This window comes from Citrus sinensis, chromosome 3 (assembly GCF_022201045.2).
Source record: "Citrus sinensis cultivar Valencia sweet orange chromosome 3, DVS_A1.0, whole genome shotgun sequence".
Taxonomy (NCBI): domain Eukaryota; kingdom Viridiplantae; phylum Streptophyta; class Magnoliopsida; order Sapindales; family Rutaceae; genus Citrus; species Citrus sinensis.
Window position 1 is genome coordinate 15748772 of NC_068558.1, and position 9187 is coordinate 15757958.

At 33.6% G+C, this 9187-nt stretch overlaps 1 long non-coding RNA gene across 1 annotated transcript; it reads right to left on the reverse strand.

The window, feature by feature from the left end:
* Positions 1-3962: 3962 nt before the first annotated feature.
* Positions 3963-5169, reverse strand: LOC107176967 (uncharacterized). Its single transcript, XR_001508156.3, has 3 exons — positions 4840-5169; positions 4625-4691; positions 3963-4315 (listed from the first exon to the last, which is right to left on the reverse strand). It is a non-coding gene; the product is annotated as an uncharacterized LOC107176967 (long non-coding RNA).
* Between the last annotated feature and the right edge of the window lie 4018 nt (positions 5170-9187).

Genomic DNA, 9187 nt, shown 5'->3' on the forward strand with positions numbered 1-9187 from the left:
CTATTTGCACCTGTGGGGCAATTAAGGGGAGTGAAGAACGAGAACAACGAGGGAAGGTAATGCAATTCCTTATGGGTTTAAATGATACATATTCTGCTATACGTGGTCAAATTCTCCTTATACAACCACTTCCTACAATTAGAAAAATTTATAATTTGATTCTCCAAGAAGAAAAACAATGTGATGTGGCTGTGTCTAGAGAAATCTTGTTGGCAGCAACACAAACCAGCAACAATGATAGCAGTTCGCATAACAAAGGGAGAGGAAAATTGCATTGCAACCACTGCAACAGAGATAACCATACAGTTGAGAAGTGTTTTCACTTGCATGGCTTCCCCCCTGGTCATAAATTTCACAAGAAGGGTAAGAAATCTGGAAATAAATCAGGGCCTACAGTTAACAACTCACAACTTGAAACGCCAAGTTTCACGCAAGAGCAATACCAACAAATCATGGCTCTCTTGAATAATGGTAATGCTCAACCTAAGGCAAATGTAGCAGGTCAGCTTTCCCCTTTTTGTCTTTCATCCCATATTTGCTCCTCTCATTCGAATAAATGGATAATAGATAGTGGTGCAACTCACCATATCACATCTACTCTTGATTTGTTATCTGAAGTAAGTCCTTCTCCACACCTCTGTTACACTACCTAATGGAAACAAGGTTCAAATAGACTCAATAGGCTCAACTAACTTTAGTTCTGATTTTTCTCTCTCAAATGTTTTCCATGTACCCTCGTTCTGTGTCAACTTGTTGTCTGTTAGCAAAATGACAAAGTCCTTGAATTGTTCAATCACTTTTTTTGCTGACTTTTTCATCTTACAGGACTTGGCAACGAAGAGGACGATTGGTCTGGGGAGACAACATGACGGTCTTTATTATTTTTCTCCAAACATTACACCTTCGCCTAATTTGCTCACTCCTCAAGTCAACCAGACATCTTCGCAACCAGATTTGTGGCACAAACGTCTCGAACACCCTTCCATCCATCCAATGAAACATCTTGCTGATTTAGTACCTGAAATTTCTTTCTCTTCAAATAAAGTTTGTGATATTTGCCCTTTGGCTAAACAAACAAGGTTACCTTTTGGTTTAAGTATTATTTCTACTAAAAAACCTTTTGAGTTAATTCATTGCGATATTTGGGGACATTTTCGAGTATGTTCTCTTTCAGGTGCTTATTATTTTTTGACTGTTGTGGATGATTACTCCAGACATACATGGATTTATCCTATGCGGTTTAAATCAGACACACAAAATTTTTTAAAATCTTTCTGTGCTTTTGTTTCTACACAATTCAATTATAAAGTTAAAAGGTTTCGCACAGATAATGGCAAAGAATTTACTTCCATGCATAACTTCTTTAAGGATGAAGAAATCCTTTATGAGCATAGCTGTGTTTCCACACCTCAACAAAATGGTGTAGTAGAACGCAAACATTGACATATTTTGAATGTAGCCCGAGCCTTGAGATTTCAATCTCATTTGCCTCTAACCTTTTGGGTGAAAGTGTTCTTACTGCAGTTTATCTTATTAATCGCATACCTACACCCTTACTCTCTCAAAAAACGCCATTTGAAATTCTACATAAAAAGCCACCTACTTACGACCATTTGCGTGTGTTTGGATGTTTATGTTTTGCTACTAATGTCGAACCTCAACATAAGTTCGATCATCGTGCCTATAAATGCATTTTTGTTGGGTATCCTTCGGGTCAAAAGGCTTACAAAGTTTATGATCTAGAAACTAAGAAGATTTTTTTGAGTCGAGATGTTATTTTTCATGAGAATGTATTCCCTTTTATAAACTCCAAATGTGATATCAATCATAATTTACAAGTTTTGCCTTTATCTATACCAGACCATGATGCTTAGTTAATTCCCATCATTCCACAAGAAGACAATACATCTAATGAATCTCAACCTGTACCTTTACATAACCAGCCCACTCAACCTATGCTAAGAAGATCTGATCGAATCTGACAACCTTCCACTTGGCTCCGTGACTTTCATTGCTCACAGGCCACTCTGTTGTCCCCCAGCTCAATGTCATCTTCTGTGCTTCAGTCTTGGCAAGGTACACGTTATCCTTTAGTTAATTTTGTCTCTTATAATAATCTTTCATCTTCTCATCACGCCTTTGTTGCATCTATCTCTAGTTCTGTTGAACCTAACACATTTGCCCAGGCTGAGCATGATCCCAAGTGGCGTGAGGCCATGAATTTGGAAATCGAAGCTCTTGAAGCCAATGGTACTTGGACTCTTACCACATTGCCCAAAGGGAAGAAACCAATTGGTTGCAAGTGGGTCTATAAAATAAAGTATCGTTCTGATGGCACAATAGAATGATACAAAGCTCGACTGGTAGCTAAGGGATACACTCAGATTGAAGGGATGGATTATCAAGAAACATTTTCCCCAGTTGCCAAACTTATTACTGTGCGATGCATTTTGGCTATTGCTGTTGCTAGAAATTGGCCTCTCCATCAACTAGATGTTCAAAATGCCTTCCTTCATGGTGATCTAGCTGAAGAGGTATACATGCTTTCGCCACCAGGTTATAGTTGACAGGGGGAGAACTTAGTTTGTCGACTTAATAAGTCACTCTATGGATTGAAGCAAGCTTCATGTAACTGGTATTCCAAGTTTTCTTGTGCCATTCGCAAAGTCGGCTTCAAGCAATCTATGGCTGACTACTCTCTTTTTACTAGAGTGCATGGAGACTCATTCACAGCAGTATTGATTTACGTTGATGACATGATAATAACAGGAAATGATCCAGCTGCAATAACAACTCTAAAAAAGTTCCTTGATGAACATTTTAGAATCAAGGATCTTGGAAAGCTAAAGTATTTTTTGGGAATAGAGGTGGCTCGTTCCAAGAAAGGCATTTGCATCTCCCAGCGTAAATATGTATTAGATATACTTGATGATATGGGACTCCTGGGAGCAGCACCAGCTTCTTTTCCTATGGAACAAAACTTGAAGCTTACGCCATCAAGTGGTGACCTTCTTAAAGACCCATCAAAATATAGAAGACTTGTTGGCCGTCTCATTTACCTCACAATCACAAGGCCTGATATTAATTATTCTGTACATCTTCTTAGTCAGTTTATGAATCAACCCCGCAAGCCACATTTAGATGCGGCAATTCGAGTCCTTCGATACTTGAAAGGAACACCGGGAGCAGCAGAAAATAATTTGAAGTTAATAGGTTATAGTGATGCAGATTGGGGAAGTTGTCCTACCACAAGGAGATCAGTTATTGGATACTGCGTATTTCTTGGTCCATCTCTCATCTCTTGGAAAACGAAAAAGCAAACAACGGTTTCACGATCTTCAGCAGAAGCAGAATATAGAGCCATGGTAGCCATTACTTGTGAGCTCACTTGGTTGAGATACCTCTTCAAAGATTTGCAAGTTAATTTCGTGATCCCTGCTAAGCTCTATTGTGATAACCAAGCAGCATTACACATCGCAGCAAATCCAGTGTTTCACGAACGAACAAAACATATTGAGATGGATTGTCACGTGGTCAGAGAAAAGATTCAATCTGGGCATATTGCTACTGCTTTCACTTCATCACAAACTCAAGTTGCAGATTTATTAACCAAGCCTCTTGGAAAAGCCTTATTTCATACTCATCTTCGCAAGTTGGGCATCATTAACATCCATGCTCCAACTTGAGGGGGAGTGTTGAGATTTGCCAAGATTATGGACAGTTATTGGCAAGATTATGGACAGTTGTTCTGCTGCAGTAATGGACGTAATTTGTTAGTCAACTTTCTCTTATAAGCAATTTCCTTTTCTATTGTGTACAACTAGTAATCAATCCCTTCTTTTTAGCCTTTTAGTTAGCTGACGCTTTTGTATATAAATGGTGTATAACAATAATAATTAGAATATCTTTTCCCCTTTTTTTTTACAATAATAGTAAGACATGTACTCAATGACTAAGAGATATTAAAAATATAACAGGTATGGCAGTTCTATATAAAATATACATTATCCAATCAAACTGCTGCCAAGATCAGATTTCTATGATGACGTTTGACAAATATACATTTTAAAGTTTGGAATGGAAACAGCAGGGCATCCTAATAGAGCCTCACAATTAGAAATAAATCACCGAACCTGCAACAGTATCAAATTCCTCGGTAATGGGAAGTAAAATATGATCCCAAACTACAAGATAGTCTGCATCATCACACTGCCCAACATCAGGTCCTTCGCCAATCTTCGAATAGAAACAATCTTCATTTTCAGGATAAAAATCCCAAAGTCATGCCTGGACAAACTTTTTATGGTCGAAATGCCTGCATCCCATGGAAGAACATTGAACAGAAGCGTTAATAACTAAAGCCTTTGAGCAGAAAAAGAGGGTAGATTCATCAATAAATCAAGAACAAAATGAAGATTTTTATGATGCCAGCATTATCCTGAGTAGCACTGACAACTATTTCACACAATTGTTTTGGGAAAAGAAGATTTGAGGTAAGACCAAAGAAATCTTGAAAGCATTCTATCAGGAAATTAATTATGCAACTTTGAGAATATGGCATCAGAATAATAATCTGAAAATGATCAAGCAAAAGACGAAATATGATACCAACTTTCTTATATACCTGTGAACAGAGAAGACTAGGACACGAGGATCCTTCCAAAACAATAATGCAGGTTGTGAGGTCACAACTGAATGAGAAAAACCGAGGTTTAACTTTGGATAGCATATCACTATCTTTGCATTCAAGGAATAACATGAGTCCAAGATTAACAGAAATAGGAAAAAGAAGAGGGTGAAAAAGAAAGAGCAAAAGAAAGAAAGAAAACTGGCTCTTACTCTTTCATTTAACAGAAAAGCAGCTGCAATAGCAATACTGTTGTATGAACAAAATCCCATGGCGTTTCTTGTTCAGCATGATGGCCAGGGGGCCTCACTATAGCAAAAGCAGTATCCAATTCTCCGTTGGCAACACTCTCCGCAACCTCCTCAAATAAAGAAGGAAGAGGAGTTTTTTTAAAATTGAATTAGGCTCTTAGGTGGTGTTCGGTTTGAAAAAATGATTGGAGAGGAGAGGAGTGGAGAGGAAATGAAAGAAGAGGAGTGGAGGAGAGGAGTGGAGAGGAAATGAAAGAAGAGGAGTGGAGAAGAGGGGAGAGGAAATTTCAATTTTTATTGTTTGGTTTGGCAAGGAATTCAAAATGAAAAGGGATAAATTATTTTTATTTAGATAATTTTACCCTTTGTGTTAATATTTTAATATTTGTTATTAAGTAAAATTAAAAAATAAAATAAATTTACAAATTCATAATAAGGAAAAAGACTAAATTACAACTCAATTATTTTATTTAGAATTTGAAATTTTTGTGGAAAAATATCAAATTATAAATTAATTTAATCTAAAAATAGACAACTAAAACAAGTAAAATTGAAAGAAATTTTATTATGAATTGATTTTATCTTTGTTAATTTTCTGCATCTATAGTTTGCGAATAAAAGTATAAAGAAATATATATCATATAGAAGATAATCTTTGTCCAATAAGGAAATTATGATTTCTTCCTCAATTGCTTTTATCATTATTTTTAAAAAAAAATATTAATTAATTAAATAAAAATCTGAAGTTTCTATTTTATGATTATATCTCTCTTGCACCGGTAATGCCGAAAAAAATAGCCAAATGCATTTTACTATGCTTATAGTAATTAAATGAGTTTTTAAGGGACAAATATAGAAATTTACTGTCCCACTGAGTGAGAATTCGATTTCCTCACTCATCATAGAGAAAACGGAATTCCATAGTTTACAGCAATTGCGAATCCCATAGAATTTGATTTTCTCTTCATTATTGCAAACCAAATGGTGGAAATCTGAGAGGACTTCGAATTGCTCTCCTCTCCCTCCTACTCTCCAGTCAACCGAACACAGCCTTAATTCTCAATATAGAACAACTGCAACGGCTCTACTCCAACGAGTATATTCTATCATTTGATAGAGCAGAAAGAGCTTCATCCATAAAAGACTCTGAGATTGCTGTAGAATGGTATGTAGTGGGCCAATTTTAGATTCGAACGCAACACTTAGAAAATTGTTGTGCGCGGAATACGAAATCAAGTGCACCAAATAATTACAGAAAAATAAAGGACATAATTATTTAACGTGGTTCGGTAATTAAATCTACATCTACGATCATAATTATTTAACGATCATAATTATTTAACGTGGTTCGGTAATTAAATCTACATCCACGAAGGCAAGAAAGAATAATTGTTTATTTAACAATTAATAGAGTACAAATATTTGAGTAACAAATCTCACTTTTCAGAAACCCAAATATACCCAGTACTTTCATACTCTACAAAAAAGATAAATTTTTCAGACACACTTCTCATACTTTTCTCAAAAACTTAAAAATATAGAAGCTTAATAAATTTGGGATGCAAATTACTCTCTAAATGAAACTCCATTTATAGTTGAGCTTCACTGCAAAAAGTCTTTTAAAGTAGTTGGCAAAAGTCCTGCAATTTGGCACCGGCTTGAAACATGTGGAAATGCATGTGGCTCCTCCATCAACTTGCCAATTAATTGTCAAGAAAAGCATGCGGGTTCAATGCACTCAAAATACATCCAACATGTGAGCCCTTTCAACTTTTTGACTTTTCAACAAAAATAAATAACTAAAATGAAAGCACTTCACAGTTTCATTTTCTGTTACTTGAAAATTTTTCTGACAAAGAATAGTTTTCAGAACTTAACCATTCTGATCTTGTAGGTACACTATTTCAAATATTTTTGCAAAATGTATGAGGAAGTCATTGATATTGATATAGTCAAAATAACTTGAAAAGGGAGTCTACTTGAAATTCAAATTCAAATGAAGCACGTTGCCAGGTTGGATATGATTCACTATGAAAAATTGGTGTTTTAAATTGCACTTAGTTTGAAGGGAAAGGAAATGTAAATCAAGAAATTTAATAAACGATGGCTTCAACTGATGAACTATCGAGCCCCATATATCTGTCACCCTCAAACCTGAATGCCTTCTAGTCGCTAATAACTCATCAGCTCTATACACATAAAGTGATTTTGTCAACGACATAATCAGCAAACCACTACTTTAACACTTCATGGATTAATTACCTCTATGATTAAACAATTTTTTTTTTTTTACATCTCCTGATTCTATTGAATAAAGACTACGGGAAGATTTATAATCAAAATAAAGCTCAGTAATAATAGAAAAAATCTCTAAAAAAATGAAAAATTAAAATTTCGTGGAGTCCCACTTAATCAAGGGTGGCTTTAACTATAGGCGAACTAAGTGGTGGCCTAATGCCCTATATATTTAGAAGATACTATTATAGTCACTCATATGTTAGAATTTTTTTTTTTGGTATTTACTTGGTATACTTAAATTAATAAAATTTTTAAGTTACTTATATATAATAAAAAAGCCTATTTTTTAAGCCTCCATTTAATTAATAATTATCTTACAATTAAGATTTTTTTATACAAATTCTATATTTGATAACTTAATGTTAAAGACGTATAATTAATAATATTATCTAACCGTTAATCTATTATTGATTCTTCCAAGAAAAAAGATTAAATTCTTTATCTATTTAAAAAAATGCTTAATTATTTGACTTAATAAAATTTCTTGTGCTCTTCTTTGTAAAGAAAATTATTATAGTTTCTTTTTCTCTTTAGGCCCCCAATACTTTAGAGCCGACCTTGCACTTAATAGTTTTTAATTCTCTTTATCTCTCTCTATGTGGCAGTTTGAAGCATTCAAAAGAATTTAAAAAGATTTGAATTGTGTTTTTGGTTTATTATTATTTTTATTATCAATATTATTACTTTTTCTTTGGAGGGACGAGAGTAGTTAATTTAACTTGAGATTATTTTTTAAAAAATATGGAAATTACTATTATTATTATTATTGTTATTGAGTCATGCTAACTTTTTCTTTTAGTTAACACCTAAACTTGAAAAGCATAGCATCGTCTTGGTATTTACTTCATATAAATAGGATTTATATATAATTATTTGAGAGAGATTTTAATTGTTAAGTGTTTAAAATTAGTTAAATGCAAAATAATTCATATTATTGATTTGCATTATATTATTATTATTGGGACGAGTCGAATTTCCCAGTTCTCACCCCCCTAAGACCAATTATTGTCTGTTCATATATTTGGGTTGGGCAAAATAGTTAACTCTTCGGACAAATGTAGTAAGAACATATTGCTCTCAGTTAGGGTGTGCCTTTGGCTTGGTTTAGTCTAAACCAAGTCGAACCGAACTATATTATGGCGGCGGTTCAATTCAATTTGGTTCAAAGCATAAAAACTAAATGATTTAGAATGTTTGAACCATTTGGTTTTTTATTTGGTTCAGTTCAAGACCAAACCAAATTACTAAACTAAATGATTTAAGAAAATAAAAATAAAAATTAAAATTAAAAAAGTTCATAATTTATCCTTTTTTACTTTTATCTGCTAGTTAATAAATGTGATTATCTAGGTCATAGCATACACTTTATTTTATTCTTTTATTAATTGTTGGTGCTTGGCTAATATCTTACTTTGAATTTGAGAAATAATATATGCATTGTGGATGTGGAAGTTAAAGGATGAAAAAGTTTGGGAGAGTGATTGTCGGTACTAGAAGTTTGAAGTTTATTTTGTAATATGTAGTGGATTTCTAGATTATTTTTGGACTTTAATTATTATGTTAATTTCTTATTGTTAATTTTATTATGTTGTTTATTGTTTGTGAATTTTTGAATTATTATTGTATTCGTAGTGTATTACTATTATATCTTTTTTTAATTAAATAATGAATATACAAGATAAAACCAAATCATACTAAACCCGATTATAGAACTGAACTAAATTGAATCTATTTGGTTCAGTTCTATAGTTTGGTTCACATTTATTTCATAAATTCATGAACCATTTAGTTTTAACTTGATTCAATTCTGAACCTGAACCGAACCAAACTAAATAGTGCCCACCCTTACTGTTAGTCATAGATCTAATCAATGCAGCTTCATAATCTTGAAGAAATAATTTTTGAGCAAAAGAAAAAACATTCATATTACTATTATTATTGCAAATAAGTCTCGCCGCCTGGACGCAAGGCCAAAGCACTCATGATAGGTTAGGTAATGACATGTTTTCAA